We start from the raw sequence: 17,047 nt of genomic DNA on the forward strand, positions 1-17,047 counted from the left end.
GAAGGCATGTGAGTTCCAGATAGGAATGCCTCCACCTTAGAGTAACAGAGATGGATTTTATTTGGATTCTGGCAACTCTGAGTCAAAATTCCAGCTCCATCATCTATTGGCTTAGTGACCATGGACAAGATATTTAATGTTTCTGAAAGTTCTTATCTACAAAATATATCAAACGTCTGCCTCACCAGGTTACTTCGAAGGTAAATAAGGTACCGCGTGCAATGCAAGGCATCTACACAGTGATGGCCCAGTGACTATTAGCTTCCTTCTTCCCCTTTATTTTTTATTGCTCAGTTCATTGGATGAGAAAATAGGGTAGTATAAATAACTATTCATTACATATACTGCTAGCTTTTTTTAGCTGTTTTGTAGGCTTTAGCGAAATTACATTAAGGGAAAATTCTAATTATAAATAATAACCAAAAATTGAGTTGGCCTTAATTAAAACAATTTCATCCAAGATTCTTCAAAACATTAAAGTTAAAATATGTAGCAAAAGTATAATTAAAAAGTCAAATGTCTTGTAATTGCCTTGTTTTTGCAGTGAGTAAAGGTAAATGCATGAAATTTTTCAATTCTCTCCAAAAGACTGTGTTTACCTTTCTCTTGGCCTCATCAATTTTTATTTGTTTTTTACTGTCATGTTGAGGTCCTTTTCAATGACTACTTCAATAACTGTAACTTCGGGGTGATTAGGCTTTGTCTTTGAGCGAGTAGTTTTAACTGCTGGCTTTTCCAAGGAATTATACATTCTGACTGGCATTGACGATTCACCAACTGAAGAGTTACAAAAGCTTATTAATAGATCAAATTCTAAATGAAGGCTGTATTTATGTTGACATGGCTAGAAATTAAGGCATAGTCAAAGCAGCTCAGAAGTAAGCATAATTTAAGCAGTCACCTAGCCCAAATATGCATTTTGTATGGGAGCCTCTCAATCATATCTCTGATCAACGATTGTCCCCCTTCTGTCTGGAAACCTCCAGTAACACAGCTCACCATGATCAGGAGAATCTAATTAAATTTTAAGACAGGTATAATTTTTAGATAGTGTGATTTTATACTGAACTGAAATCAACTGGCTCATTAGCAGAGATCCTTCCAGTCCCTGTATCAGATCCCTACATCCCTACCGACTCTGTCTGCTCAGAGTCCTCAGCTGAATGTCATCGAAGATGAATGTTAAACCAGTTGGCAGTTGTCTCTAATGGCATCAAAATTGATCCCTTTTAGTGGTGACTGAGTGGCTCAGTCGGTTAAGTGTCTGCCTTCAGCTCAGGTCATGATCCCAGGGCCCTGGGATTGAGCCCCATATCAGGCTCTCTGCTCAGCGGAGAGCCTACTTCTCCCTCTCCTTCTGCCTGCCACTTCCCTTGCTTGTGCATGTGCATGCGTGCATGCTCACTCTCTGTGTCAAATCAATAAAAATTTTAAAAACAATCAATCCCTGGGCGCCTGGGTGGCTCAGTTGGTTAAGCGACTGCCTTCGGCTCAGGTCATGATCCTGGAGTCCCGGGATCGAGTCCCACATCGGCCTCCCCACTCAGCGGGGAGTCTGCCTCTCCCTCTGACCCTCCCCCCTCTCATGCTCTCTCTCTCAAATAAATAAATAAATAAAATCTTAAAAAAAAATAAAAAATAAAAACAATCAATCCCTTTTAAAGGTGTCTGTGTGTTTAACTTCTTTATGAATGAAATCTAGGATAAGCAAAATTTCTGATCATGTTTAGGAATGGTTTCTAGTAAAAATGGAATCCTCAACTTAGAGAAATCCCTTTTTCCATGTCATCTGAATGTTCTTCAAAATGAAGAAACAACTAGAAAAGAAGCTGGGGAACCCACATGACCTGCAGTGACTTTTGTGATGTTCACTTTCCTATGTAACAGATCCTGTGCTAAAAGCCTTGTTCTTATTTAAACCTCCAGTCACCCACAGGTAGGTACTATCATTGCTGCCTTTAATAGTGAGGACACAGACATTGGGAGAGAGCACTCGTCCAAATTCACACAACTAGGAGGCAGGATTTTTATACTCTCAATTGACTCCTAGAGCCCAATATCTTTACGGTACAAATCAGTGGCTTTATCAGCATCTAGTTACCCAAACGATTTAATGCCAAGTTCCTAACCTATATTCTGTGTTTTCTTCTCCAGGGACCACCTGTGCAATCATTGATCTACTTAACTTCTTCGGTCCTGTTTTTCATAAGTTATGCACATTTTAAGGTCTTGGTCAGGGACATGTGACATCCAGGAGGGTAGCTCAAGATGGTTTCCAGCAATATAAATGGTGTCAATGCCAGGTAAAACAGCAAAATTTGTCCCTTCTTCTCTCCATCTAGATAACACTCTCCACCTTACTCTCAGAAGTCAGGATAGTCAAAGCACTGGTGGGTGGTAGGTCAGTTGATGAGCTCTTAAACTATTTAGGCTGTTAGTGGACTGATCAACTATTGGAGATGATTTCTTTTATATTCCTGAGGCCTGGTGGCAACAGTTCTAACTCTCAGTTAACAAATCAAACAAGCTTTTCTCAGATGCCAAGATCCAGAGGAAGAACTTTGCCCATCCCACCCATATGTAACATGGATCACCCCCCTCAATACCCACATGCAAACACACATGTGAATAAATGAAAACCAAACATGCTAAATCTGAAATAACATCCAACATTTAGGCTATGATCTCTAGCCCAGGCAATCTAAGAAGGAGAATGCCCCCAGGATTATATCATAAGAGTGGACTAAATTAGTCAACTCTTATTTTCTCAGACCACTATCTGTTAGCTATGCCAATGAGAAGAGACACACTTCTAATGGATCTTGCTGGATGAACTATTCCTTCAATCTTCCTAATAGAAGCCCCAATATGACCTAACCCTCCAGTGACCCCATTAGGTTCCTGCTCCAGGAGTGGCTCCTGAATAATCCTAACCAATCATTGTGATCCTATCCCTCTTTGCCAGTGATTAATTCAGCAACCTAGGTTTAAGCCCATTAATACACTCTGTTGGTTCCCGTGGAGACCATTTCTGGCCCAGGGATGAGTACATGACCTAAAGGGATATAGAATCCTGAAGAGTGGACTTTATTCCACTCTTCTATTGGTGAAGACATCAGTTCAGGAAATTTATTCACAAAAACTTGAAGTAAAACTGATAGTTTATTATTCTCCAAAAAAAATTCAAGCTGGTAAGGTAGCTTTCCTCCACAAAGCTGTCAAACATCCCAGCTCCTTTCTTCTACTTTACCACTCTGCCTTTTTCCATAGCAGACCTCCATCTCAAGGACTAAGCCCACCAACAAGCCCTCATTCCACTACATATATGAGATTTATCATAGAAATTGACTCACATGATTATGAAGGCCACAAAGTCCCATGATCTGCCATCTGCAAGCTGGAGAACAATGGTTCAATTCAATGGAGTCCAAAGGCCTAATAACCAGGGAGGTCAACGGTGTAAGTCCCAGTACAAGTCCAAAAGTCCAAAAATGGAGGGGGTGCAACTGTATAAGTCCTGGTCTGAGTTTGTAGTCTCAAGAAACAGGAGCACCAATGTCTTAGGGCAGCCCCGCTCAGGCAAAGAGCAAATCTGCCCTTCCTCCTCCTTTTTATTCTCTTTAGGCCCTCAACAGATTGAATGATGCTCACCTGCACTGGTGAAGATGATTTACTTTACTCAGTCTACTGAATCAATGCTAATCTCTTCCAGAAACATCCTCACAGACACACCCAGAAATAATGTTTTACCAGCTATGTGGGCATCTCCTGGCATAGTCAAGTTGACACATAAAATTCACCACCACACTATGTAACAAGGGAGAATAGATATTGGATAACAACTAACGTGTCTGACATATTGGGGAAGCATTATTTTCACTGGAACAGGATCAGGGTAGCATGCTTCCCTGGATGTTACTGGCAACCATGTTATCACAATGAGAGACAGCAGCTTGAGTATAGAGATGATGCACAACAGAACAAAGATCCAAGAAAGTAACAGAAATACAGTGAGTATCCTGGTCTCTCCATGACTGGGGCCCACACTACCTCTTGACCACCTGTTACATGAGCTAATAAATTTCTTTATTGGTTGAATTAGGCTTCCCGTTAGTAGCAGCTGAAAGGACCCAACTACTATAATGGTCAAAAGATAAAAGGAGGAGGGAAGGAGAGAAGCAATTGCACCCCAATGACCTCATAACAATTTAATGAGGGTTTTAATCTCTCTCTTTAGGTGTAAGATCAAACTTCTTTCCTGGCTTTTTACTCTATCCCCTCAACACATTTTCAGTGGCTTCAAGAATTCTAACAAGTAGGGGCATCTGTTAAATATCTGATGATTGATTTCAGCTCAGGTCTTGATCTCAGGGCCGTGAATTCAAGCCCTGCACTTGAATTCAAAAATTTTTAAAAAAATTTTTAAATAATACAAGTAGTTTTCTACGGGAACGTTTTGTGTCATCTGTATTTAAAAACAGAACTGATTTGATCCACATAACAGGATGGGCTGCCTTGTGCTGAATTGCGAGTTACTCTAAGCATGGTACACAATGATATTTCTTAATTAGAGAGTTTCATTGTGATCTCTACATCTATTGAAATTGCTCAATGGCTCAGTTTTAAGTAGTGGTCACTGAAGCTGCAGAAGTGTGAATAATAATCTAAAATCATTATCATTGCACACTAAGAACAACACCTAATATCAGCATAAAATATAAAAGTACAAGGAGGAACAGAAAACGTGCTGTTTCCAACACACTATGAAATGTTCTATAGTCACTTCAATATTCGCACAAAATACACTGCATTTAAGCTCTTCTAAGTTTTAATCCATACTATAACCAAGTTTAACTCATGAGTTCATACCTCAGACAGAGATTTATAGTCCCATTACAAAAACTGATTTATGCTTTTCCCACACACAGGGAAAATGACTACTTCTGTCATTTGTTAGAGCAGAAATGGCGATATACCACCTGGTTTTGCAGGGGAAAAGGGAGGCACACTCTTCAACTAAACAGAACATAAAGACTCTATCGGTAACATAGTAATTATATATAGTTCAATCTACACTGTAAAAGATTCACTGTCTCTCCCACTCCATCCCAATCTCCCCCCTAAAAAAAAAGTGTTGCCATGTTTGAAATGGGTCACTCTAATCCTGCCTGAAGAACTAGTATTATCACATCAGTTCTAAATTAATGAATAACTACACAGACATTTCTCACAAATGGATACCTCCAAATTATGATAGCCTGGATTTGAATTTTTCCCACAGCTGTCTCCCCCCAAGCCAAGCATTTCAGATCATTACTATGTATCCACTTCCTTTTTTCTTTAAATTTTATTGTTTTATTTATAAAAAGTATTTTTGCCAGCTCTTTTTTTTATTATGTTAGTCATCATACAGTACATCATTAGTTTTTTTTATTTTTTTCTTTTATTATGTTATGTTAATCACCATGCATTACATCATTAGTTTTTGATGTAGTGTTCCATGAGTCATTATTTGCGTTTAACGCCCAGTGCTCCATTCAGTACGTGCCCTCCTTAATGTAACCACTTCTAACACCAACTTTTCTACTATAGCATGAAAGAAAATCTTAGAAAGAACATTTCCTTTGAAATGTATTTTCTTATAGCTTCTGATCACAACACTTCTGAGAGACATTTCAGTTTATCTGTAGAAATTATTTTACAAAACAAGTACATAAATACATACATGCATACATACATCGTGGTAGGTTGTTTTGAACAGCAAACATTCACCCACCTTCTCCCACCCATGCCCTATGGAAAGAATATCCTTCTCAGCCCAGTTACGGGTTTGGTCAGATGACTGTCTTTGCAAATGGAACCTGAGTGAATACAATTTATATCATGTCCTAGCAGAAACTTTCAGCGGAATTGCAAGTTTCCATCATTTGTTGAGCTTCAGCCCTCCACCATGAAGAAAACTTTCCCTAAGTGGTTGCTTCTTCTACTTGGCTCCCAGAATGAAAAGATATATGGGACAGACTTAAATCCCGTACAGAGCCTAGAGCCCAGACCAGCAGAGCTATGCAGAGCTGAGGAAAGCTACAACCAACCTGCAAACACATGAGTGAGAAATAAATGTTGCAAGCCATTGAAATTTGGGGGTTGCTTGTTACTGCAGAAAAAGCTCACTAATATACATATGCAATACTTTTGAAAGGCATTTAAGAGGATATAATAAATGTAACCCTACATTGGCCTTTTTGGGGGTGCCTAGGTGGCTCAGTTGGTTAAGCACCCAACTCTTGATTTTGGCTCAGGTCATGATCTCAGGGTTGTGAGATTGAGCCCCGAGTGAGGCTCTGCACTCAGAGCAGAGTCTGCTTGAGATTCTCTCTCTCCCTCTCCTTCTGCCCCTCCCCTTCTCTCTCTCTCTCTCAAATAAATAAATAAAATGTTAAAAAAATTAATTGGCCCTTTTGAACCTGATACTTTCAAGTTATTTGACCAGAAAATGGTCATTAGAAACCCAAAGGGCCATTTTCTTCTTGACACTTTAATAGGTTTATCTTTTGTCTGCTCTGACACTTCTCAGTAGAGCTGAATAGCCCAAAATCACTACAAAAGTCTTTGAACACTTGAGGATAAAGGAAGGGAAATCCCTATTGAAAGGTCAAAATTCTATCTTGATTTTGATAGATAGAATGAAGCCGAATTGAACCATGAGCCTAACTCCTTCCATCTAAATCCACCTGTTTCTCTCACCTTAATATCATTTGTAAATGGCATTCCTATATTCAATTAGAAGAATTTTTAAGGTTAAGATAGGGACCATGTCATATTCATCTCCATATGTATCCCCCCAGGGTTTTTAGTTACCATCCACAGAATAGGTCTTACTTTTAATTACCATCCTGCAGAATAGGTCTTACTTACATAGATAAGATGACAAATAGATAGAGAGACAGACTTGAGTAATTTATCTAGCTATCCCAGCCTGTGGTAGATTTTAGCTGCAACATTTTTGGGAGAATCTACTTCACTGGATTCTCATCAAATGCACTCCACATGATTGCAGCCACATTCCGCTATTTGTAGTTCTCCAAATTCACAGACCTCTTTCTAAACCCTGCAGTTCTATCTCTAGGAGCCTCTGCCAGGAATTGCCTTCCTCCCTTTTTCACCAGAAAAGTATTTCAAGACATAGTTTAATGACATCTCTGCTCTCTTTCCCACTAAACCGCCAGCTTTATGAAGGCAAAGACTCTTCTTTCTCGCTGAAAGCTGTATCCTCGGCATCTAACATGATGCCGGGCATGAGGTAGATGCTCAATAAATACTTACTGTATGGAGAAATAAATTAATGCAAAAGCTCCCCTAATCCTCACTGACTGCTTCCAACCTCTTTTCTGTTCTAATTAATAAATACTTTAAAGAATTTATAAAATTGTATGATGATTATCAGAGCATCTGACAGTCAGTGATCAATAAATATTTGAGGAGTGAAATATTTATGGCAGAAACAGATGGATTCTCAAATCTGTGCCCCCATTCTGTTTTTAGCGTATATAACTGAGAACTAGATCTACAGTGAGAGATTAAATAGCTCAGTTTACTTGGGTTGGACATCTCAGAACCATGCTTTCTTTTCCAGCATAGTCTTACCTTGAGGATGGGCAAAGACTGCTTGGGTCCACCAAGGATACACACCGTTTTGTTTTGTTTTGTTTTGTTTAAGATGAATTTATTTATTTTAGAGAAAGAGAGAGAGCACATGCAAGCATGGAGGGAGGGTAGGTCAGAGGCAGAGGGAGAGAGAATCCCAAGCAGACTCCACCCTGAGTGTGGAGCCTGATGTGGGGCTCCATTTCATGACCCTGAGATCACAAAATGAGCTAAAACCAAGAGTCTGATGCTTAATCGACTGCACCAATTAGGGACTCCCCCCACACACACACACACACATACACATGCACACTCTTTTCTAAATTTCTTTTCAGTGCTTTTGGTCCCTCTTTCACATCACATAAATAGCCTTCATTGATATTTTTTTTCTGTTTTTTTACCCTTATTTTCAAGGTCACGTTAAATCATTCTCCTCCCTATAAGGTGTTAGACTCCACTTCCCAATCTAATGTCACTAACTTCATAAGCGTGCTTTGTAATCTCCTGGAAAATCATCGTTGCAATATTAGCACTGGTTTCTAAGAAAACAGTCTCCCTGGAATACCAGACCATAAGGTTCCTAGACTGGCAATCAGCCACTGATGGTCAATCTTTGACAGGCTTGAAACCAGTGATCCAGGTATAGCCCCATATATTTTAATTCTTTATCTTTTAATGAAGCAATTATTTGTTGATAAATTTCTTTTTTCCTTTGTCCAACATTCCTTAAACCTATTTGGCCCAAATTCAAAGAAAATGTTAAGAAATAGTAGCATTGTTGGATTTCAGAAACAAAAAAGTGCATCTCATTGGTCATTCTTGTCCCCCAATCTCCCTCCAAAAAATTCCCCATCAACTTTCTAGTTTCTAAAATTCCACTATTAGAAATTCTGTTGGTTGGCTTCACTTCCTTTGAAGAGATAAATATCTAGGGGCAAAAGTAACAAAGTACTTTTAGTCATTTGCACCTGAGCATTAATTTGTTTTTTTGGAGAAAATGTTAGTCCTACAAAGATAGAGAACCATCAGGGGAGCTTACTTTTGTGAGTTTGAGAAACCTAAGAGGAATGAATAAAAGGGAGGAAGGGGCTCAGAAAACAAACTGACCACTTGTAGAAAAAAAGAAGTCAATTAAAACTCAAGAGTCTTGGGGTGCCTGGGTGGCTCAGTCGTTAAGCATCTGACTTCGGCTCAGGTCATGATCCCAGGGTCCTGGGATTGAGCCGCGCATCGGGCTCCCTGCTCAGCGGGAAGCCTGCTTCTCCCTCTGCCACTCCCCGTTTGTGTTCCCTCTCTCGCTGCCTCTGTCAAATAAATAAAGAAAATCTTAAAAAAAAAAAAAAAAAAACAGCAACAACTCAAGAGTCTTTTGTGCAAACAGTCGAAAGCACTTCTACAGGAGCACCTGGGTGGTTCAGTCACTTAAGTGTCTGGCTCAGACCATGATCTCAGGGTTGTGAGATTGAACCCTGCATCAGACTCCAGGCTGGGCATGGAACCTGCTTAAGATTCTCTCTCTCCCTCTGCTCCTCCCTGCCTCTCTCTCTCCCTCTCTCTCTTTCTCTCCCTCCCTCTCTTAAAAAAAAAAAGAAAAGAAAAGAATTCCTATGGATAACCTACTAAAATTTGACAAAAAAAAAAAAATTGGACAAGCACTTCACAAGAGAGTACATACAAATGGCCAGTCATCGCATGAAAACATGATCAACATTTTAGGTGCTACTGATACACACAGCAGCATGGATAATCTCCCAGACAGGATGTTGAGGTAAAAAGCCAAACGTGAAAGATTACAAACTATGTGATTCCATTTATATGTAGTCTAGGAACATGCAAAATTAATCTATGGCAATAGAAATTAGGGTAGCAGTTAAGTTGGTGCAGTGATTTGACTAGAAGCAGGCACAAGGAAGCCTGGCAGGTGCTGGAAATTTTCCATATCATGACATGGTGGCAGTTTCATAATTACCCATCTGTTGAAGCTCATCAGCCATACATTCCACATGTGTGCACTTTTCTGCAGGCATATCATATCCCAATAATTTTTTTTTCTGTTTTAAATCAGAAGACTTTGGTTGGAATGTGAATGCTATAACCTGTGGATCCTTGGGTCACATGTTTTGAGTTACAGAATCCAGGCTTAGGACTCTTTCCCTCAAGAGAAGCTGGTGACATTATTATTGAGATTCCTTCTAAGTAAGCTCAAGTAAATGCCTTTGATGTCTTTGTTTTGTTTTTTTTACTTTGCTAAGTTCACTTCTGATTTGCCCAGAGAGTTCTTTTAGTCCTCTCTTGCTTGTCAATCCAAGGATTTAGAAACAAGATTTAGGATCCCACATGGTAACACCCAATTGTGAAAATGTTGTTCTTGGATTTTTTTGTTGTTGTTTATTTTTTTCTCCTGCTGAGGCTGAACCTTTTGAAATAAATTGCTTACCTAGTACTCTGTGCGGTAGTTAAATAAGAACATCAATCAACCAACTTGCTGGATTAAGTGTTTTCTCAATTTTCCCTACAAAAGCCCTGACATTTAGGTCCTTGTCCATTCCCGAGACAAAAAAGATGGAATATCCATTGTCCTCACTTAGTCGCCTCTTCCATTCGACTGTGACTTCCTTGAAGACAAGAAATTATCTCATTCGTCTTCGTACCCCTGGCATGGAGCCCAGTGCCTGGTACATAGTAGGTGCTCATTAATTTTTCTTGAATTAAAATGAATGAATAAGACCTTCACAAAACCTTTTGCCAGAGGCAATTTTAACTTGCATTCAACATCCAAGGAGAGTGGGCATGCTCCTTTGGCAATAACTCTGACATTGAATAATCTGGATGTTCCAAATTTCTTGTTGCTCATTTATCCTCAGGGGGAAAAAAGAAAAAAAGGAAGCAGGGGAGGATCGTGTTTGTGGGCCTGGCAGACACATCTCAGACTCATCACCCTGCAAGATGGATCAGATGAGGCAGCAACAAGATCAAGGCCACCTGCCCTGCTGCTGTCTTCTGACGGCTGAGGTTGCCTTAATCACTGAGCCGATGCAATTTCCTGCCACTAACTCTCACTATGGTCTACTAGGAGTTCTCATTTGTCATTGTCATTACCTTTCAGATCAGCAAAACATCCATCTTTAGTTGGGCCCTCCTTCAGTGCCTTGTTCAGGTGTATAGGAAGCTCATGGTCAGCATGACAATCCAAAACAATGGTCGTGTGTGCCTCAATATGAAGGTAAATCCATGCATTTGGTATGTTAACTCTTTTAATAGTGATTTTGGGGCGCCTGGGTGGCTCAGTCCTTAAGCGTCTGCCTTCGGCTCAGGTCATGATCCCGGGGTCCTGGGATCGAGTCCCACATCGGGCTCCCTGCTCAGCAGGGAGCCTGCTTCTCCCTCTCCCACTCCCCCTGCTTGCTTTCCTGCTCTCGCTGTGTCACTCTGTCAAATAAATAAATAAAATCTTTAAAAAAAAAAATAGTGATTTTGAAGAAAGGTGAACCTCAATCTCATTTCAAAGGAAAAACATTTTATTATTATGTATCCTTTATAAAACACACATTTTTGGTTTTACAACTATAAATTCATTTATAACCTCAAAATCCCATTTTAGAGAGGAGAAAACCAAGGCACAGACTAAGTATCTTGCTCAAGGTCACATGGCTAGTAAATGAAATTCTAACCCAGCACCTCCACTTCCTGAGTCCATGCACTTAATCACTATAGTCAGCAAGCAGAGGTTGTTTGGACCTAAATGTCAGGCCCAACGCTTTCAATGGTGCTCCGCAGTGTTAATTAACTAAATAACTCTGCAGCCCTGGCCCAGAACAAAGGAGAAAAGTGTGCGGTGTGTGTATGCTCATGTGTGAGTGCACAATGACCAAGTGGCCCACAAAATTCTGTCCTCTACCACTTGTTCTCACAGTTTACATCTCAGGGTCACCAGTTGGGTCTCTAGAAACAGATGTGCAGAGAGAGTTTGAGTGCAAGATGTTTAGGAATCAACACCTGTGAAGGGAAGGAAAAGAAGACCAAACTGGGCAGGGAAGAGCCATAACACCATGAAGACCCAGCAAAGCCTCAGTCACCTACAGAAAGCTCTGGATAGAGTTTGGCTCATCCCGGTGGCCATGAAGGGCTCACCCACCTTGCTTGGTGACCAGATTTGAACTGCCCTGGGAAAGGCATAACCTCAAAAGAGGCAGTTCTGTAGCTCAGGCAGAACCTGAAGGAGCTGACAGCCAGAACCTGTCTACTGAACACAGTCCCCTTAGCAGGGCATCTAATCCTTCCTCCATGAGGATCTGGGGGGGTGCACCTCTATGTCTACCAACTCAGCGGAAAAGCTTAACACATCACAACAGCCTAAAAGTCCTACACACTCTGTGACTCCGTTACTTCTCTGACCTCACCCCCTACTGCGTGCAGTCCCGCTGGCCTCCTCGCCAAGCAAGCTCCTACCTTCGGGATTTTGTCCCTGCACTCCCTCTGCTTTCTCAGATACTCATGACATGCTCTTTCGCCTTCTTTATATCTTGGCTCAAATAGTACATTTCAATGAGTATGTCTTCCAGTGAAATACCTGAGCTATTAAAAAACATACCAAAAAAGTGTGTTTTATAAAGGATACATAACAATAAAATGCTTTTCCTTTGAAAGGAGATTGAGGTTCACCCTTTCTTCAAAATCACTATTAAAAGAGTTAACATACCAAAATGCATGGATTTACCTTCATATTGAGGCACCCAACGACCATACTCGTTAGTCATCTGACCTCTATTTTAAATCTCTCTCCCTGCTACCATCCGATTGTAATACTCCCAGTCCTCCATCCTGCCCTGTGTTCCTCCCTAGAATTTATCAGCTTCTGACATACTAGATAACTAGTAGCTTATCAGTTTTTCATTCTTTCTCATCAGAAGTTCTGTGAAGACAGAGTAGTATTTTCTCCCTGTTGTGCTCACTGACTTATCCTCAGTACCTCAGCCAGGCACACAGAAACCCTAAACAAATGAATGACTTCACAGAGAGCATGTGAGCCTTCTGCCTCGTCAGCTCTTTCCACAAGCTCAGGACAAAAGAGGCTTCCATGCATTTTCCTACCTCAGAAGGAAGGACCCTGAATGTACAAAGCTCTCATACCGTCTCTATTAGATGCAACATAATTCTTATAATTCAGTCAACAATAAGGATACTTTAATCCTAAATTCTTAGAACAATCAAGCACTCCTACTAAATTTTTCCACCAAATTCTCACGGAGACACTAGGCTGATCAGAACACCTAACTATAGTCTCGATTATCAGTAAAGCCCTTGGTTTCACCTGCAGTTTTATAAGAAGCCCACTCTTTTACCCCCTGCTGAGATGTCACTAGATTGTTGTCCCCCTCCTCATTCCCTTTTCCACCTGGGGTGCTAGCCTTGAGAAACTAGGCTACTACCATTCTTTTTCCCATTATACCAGGTTTCACTAGCCAAGCTTTTTAGGAAACTGCCCTGCTCCATTGGTTAAGAGTGGCTTCATGGATCCCCCACCTAACAGATGGGTGCCCTTTGGGACGTGGCCTAATCAGCCCATGCTTAGTCTCCTCACGGGGTACATATCACTTAAGGCACTATAGACCCCTAAAGCTCTGTGATTGGTACTTTGGTAGGACCTAGGAAACAGTGGTTATTATGGCTCCATAATTCCCAACATTTCTCTCTCCTGCCTGCCCCCACTCATCTTGGTAATTGGCAGCAGCACCACTCTCAATTTTTCCTTCTCCCTATGTCCTTCTTCCAGGTCTTACAGCATTCTTAAAACTTCTAGTTTAGGGGTGCCTGGGTGGCTCGGTCAGTTAAGCATCTGACTCTTGATTTTGGCTCAGGGTCCTGAGATCAAGACTGGCGGGGGGCTCCACGTTCAGCGAGGAGTCTGCTTGAGATTCTCTCTCTCCCTCTGCCCCTCCCCTTGCTCACGAGCTGTCTCTCTCTAAAATAAATAAATCTTCTTTTAAAATTGAATAAATGAATAAATCCTTCAAGTGTATAGTCTCCTTGCCTCATTTTAAACCTTTTTGTAAGTCTACAGCTGTAGAATATATTAATGCCCAGGACTCAAAATGGAGTCCTTTTGGGCTGGAGTGGGAGATAAAAATGGATTGGGCCCCCACTCAGAAGGAGCGTCACATGCAGACGACAGGCGACATGCTCCCCCTTCCAGAGTTTTAAGTCTCTCACTGCAATCCCAGAGATCACCCCAGAGTCCTACGTCCCAACAGGGAAAGAAAATGTGTAGTTCTCTGAAACAAGATGAAACATAAAACCTGGTATTTCAGGAAGCCAGTTTCTTATGAAATCCAAGTCATCGTTTTATTTACTTTGCAACTGTTGTTTTTGAAGGTGCAATCCAAAAGCAAAAATAATCTGTGAGCACCACCTTGTGGAGAGATCTACAACGACCACATCAATCTTTACTCACTGAACGCGTATTTAAGGCACCGGTGCTGGGGAGACAGAGATAAACAGACAAAAGTCCCAGGGTTCATGGCGCTTAGTTTCTAGTGGAAGACAGAAAATAAACAAGATCAGTAAGTGAAATACATGGGAATACATGATGTATTAGAGGGTGCTGAGTGCCATGGAGAAAAACAAAGCGGGGCAGGTCAGGGTATGGGGACTGCAATTTAAAATTTCATGGCCAAAGAAGGCCTTACAGAAAAGGTGGTATTTGAACAAAAGCTTGAGAGAAAGGAATGGGGCCAGTCATCCAGTTACCTGGGATAAGAGCTGTGTAGATAGAAAGGCACACACGAAGCCATAAGTGGACATATGCTGGGCAAATTTGAGGAATTAGCACTGAAGGCAACACCCAGAGCAAGTGTGGAGTAGATGGCAGGAAAGTTTGAGAGAAAGCGGGGGGCACGTCACGTGAGACCTCTCTGGTCATAGTAAGGATTCAGCTTTGACTCCAGATGAGACAGGAGCCTGAAGAGGCCGTGAGCAGAGAGAAGTAAGATGATCCAACTTTTTTTTAACAGGATTGCTTTGCTAGAAGGAGCCAAGGGCAGAAATGGGGGATACTGCCTTTAGACCCAAGCAAGAGTGGTGCCTGCCCCAGGCCCCATGCTTTAGAGGGTTCTGCATAAAACAAACACACAACATGTAAATTTACGATACGGCCCAAGGCACCATTTTTAGAGATCAAGGCTCAATTCTAGCACAGCACAGCCTGCAGTCTTAAATACGTATTTCTAATACTACCCTGGGGAAACTCTTCTCCGCACCTCTGGCCTAATGTGCATCAGATAAAAGATGACCATCTCCAAATGCCATCAAGGCTAATGGGTTGTACTGCTGCAAACATAGGAGACGGACACTGCTTTGGGGTGTGCGCAGAGCTTGAGCAGTGAATGTGCTTAATTAAGTACAACTTATCAACTTCCTAAGATTATATCTCAGTTGTGCTGAGCATCCATTTCCTTGCTCTCTTTGTGTTCCGGTTTATCATTCTTGAAAATTACCTGGTGTTTACAACAGTTGCATGCTTAGTGGCTGGAAATATTAAACAATTCATATCGCCCTAAATTTGTATTTATGTAGGTCCAGACAGAAAATTCATGATGCATCTAGATTCTAGAATATTGTGTTGAGACGGCGAAAATGGCAATAGAAGTGACCGCCGTTTATATGATAAAATTTAAATATTTGCAACACTGTTTACAATAGTGATAATGCATTATGCACAACCCCAATTACAATTTCTGAACATGATATGTACAATTTGTGGTTCATTTCCAGACCTTATGGCTAACTCAGCTAAACAAACGTTCACCAAATTGAAATTAACTTTTAAAAGTTAATTTCTTAAATACAATGATTCAACAAAAGTGGTCTAATTTGGTCAAAGTATCAATAGAACATGAATTATGTGGAAATCTTGATCATGAAAACATGCATTTTGCTAAAACTCAGTTTTAAAAATAACATCTAGAAGATAAAGGTATAGTAATTCATGAATTAACATCTTTCTCTTACAACTCATCCAAATATCACCTGCCAGACACACACAATAGTAATGCAGTCCTATTTGATGTTTCATTAACTGTCAGTCATAAAAACTATAGCTTTTTCTTTCACTTTTTCAACGTAAAAATATACATTAAAGCAGGAGAATAGAACATATTTTAAGTAAGTATATTTTAAATGTATATATAAATCTCAAAAGGGAATCATGTTTTTCAATGTTTATTTGTCCAGCAGAGCAAGACCATCATCCATTTCCCAATTTAACTCACTAAGCCTTGCAAATGTATGTAACTATATGCCTTCATTGAACCAAGTTCCATTTGGAGTCAATAAATTAGTTTCTTTTAAAAATGAGGCCGCCAAATTATTATATATTCACAGTCATTAAATATTCATACTACAAGTGAATTCCCAAATACTCACCTGTTCACTGAATAACCAGAATTAATTATTATAGACATGATGATAATGAAGCCAAAGAATTTATCCAAATTAAATGTCCTTCCATGAAGAAAGGAAGGCTGAAATTTTAGATCAATAGTGATTTAATTTCACTCTTGTATCTTTGGGGGACATTTAGTTTTTCTAAATACAATAATCTGATGAACAGCTGGATCTTTGGTATGACTGAGCAATATCTTTATCAACTTTCCTTTTATCTTTTACCCAACACACAAGTCCATCTAAAATGGGGTTTTTTTATGGGCAAACCTTTAGAGTGACTCATTTTAAAGACAGTTTAGCTAGTCTTTAGCATTCTTTCTGTGTATTCTCCCTGAATTCTACTAACAGGGGAATAGCTCCATTTTGTTGGAAGGCAATCCTCACAGTTTCTAAACATTTGAGAGATACCCGCCCATCATGTATCACTTGTTAGCCTTATACTCACACAGAAAAGAGTTCCACACATTGATATGAGATATAGAAGATATTCAGTAAGAATATATTTATTAATTACAGATGTCAATCATATTTCCATACAGATATTACCTAAATGGTATGAGAAAGGCCATTATAATGCTAAATGAAAAAAAAAGCTAGCTACAAAGTTAATAGATACGCACTTTCAAGTACATATAAATATATTCTTTTAAAAAGGTGATGTCTTAAGGGATACCTGGGTGGCTCAGTTGGTTAAGCATCTAGCTCTTGGTCTCCACTCAGGTCACAATCTCAGGGTCGTGAGATCAAGCCCCACCTAAGGCTCTGTGCTGAGTGTGGAGCCTGCTTAAGATTCTTTCTCTCTCCCTCTCCCTCTGCCCCTTCCCCATTCTCCCTCTCTTGCTTGCTAAAAAAAAAATTTTTTTTTAATTTTTAAGAAAAGGTGATGTCTTAAAATAGGCATAATAATTGACTCTAGGGATATCATTTCTTCTTACATTTTCTGCATTATTTTTATAATTAT

The sequence above is a fragment of the Eumetopias jubatus genome, unplaced genomic scaffold (assembly GCF_037043125.1).
Source record: "Eumetopias jubatus isolate StellerSeaLion01/CBP00866 unplaced genomic scaffold, mEumJub1_p1.0 scaffold_1, whole genome shotgun sequence".
NCBI classification, from domain to species: domain Eukaryota; kingdom Metazoa; phylum Chordata; class Mammalia; order Carnivora; family Otariidae; genus Eumetopias; species Eumetopias jubatus.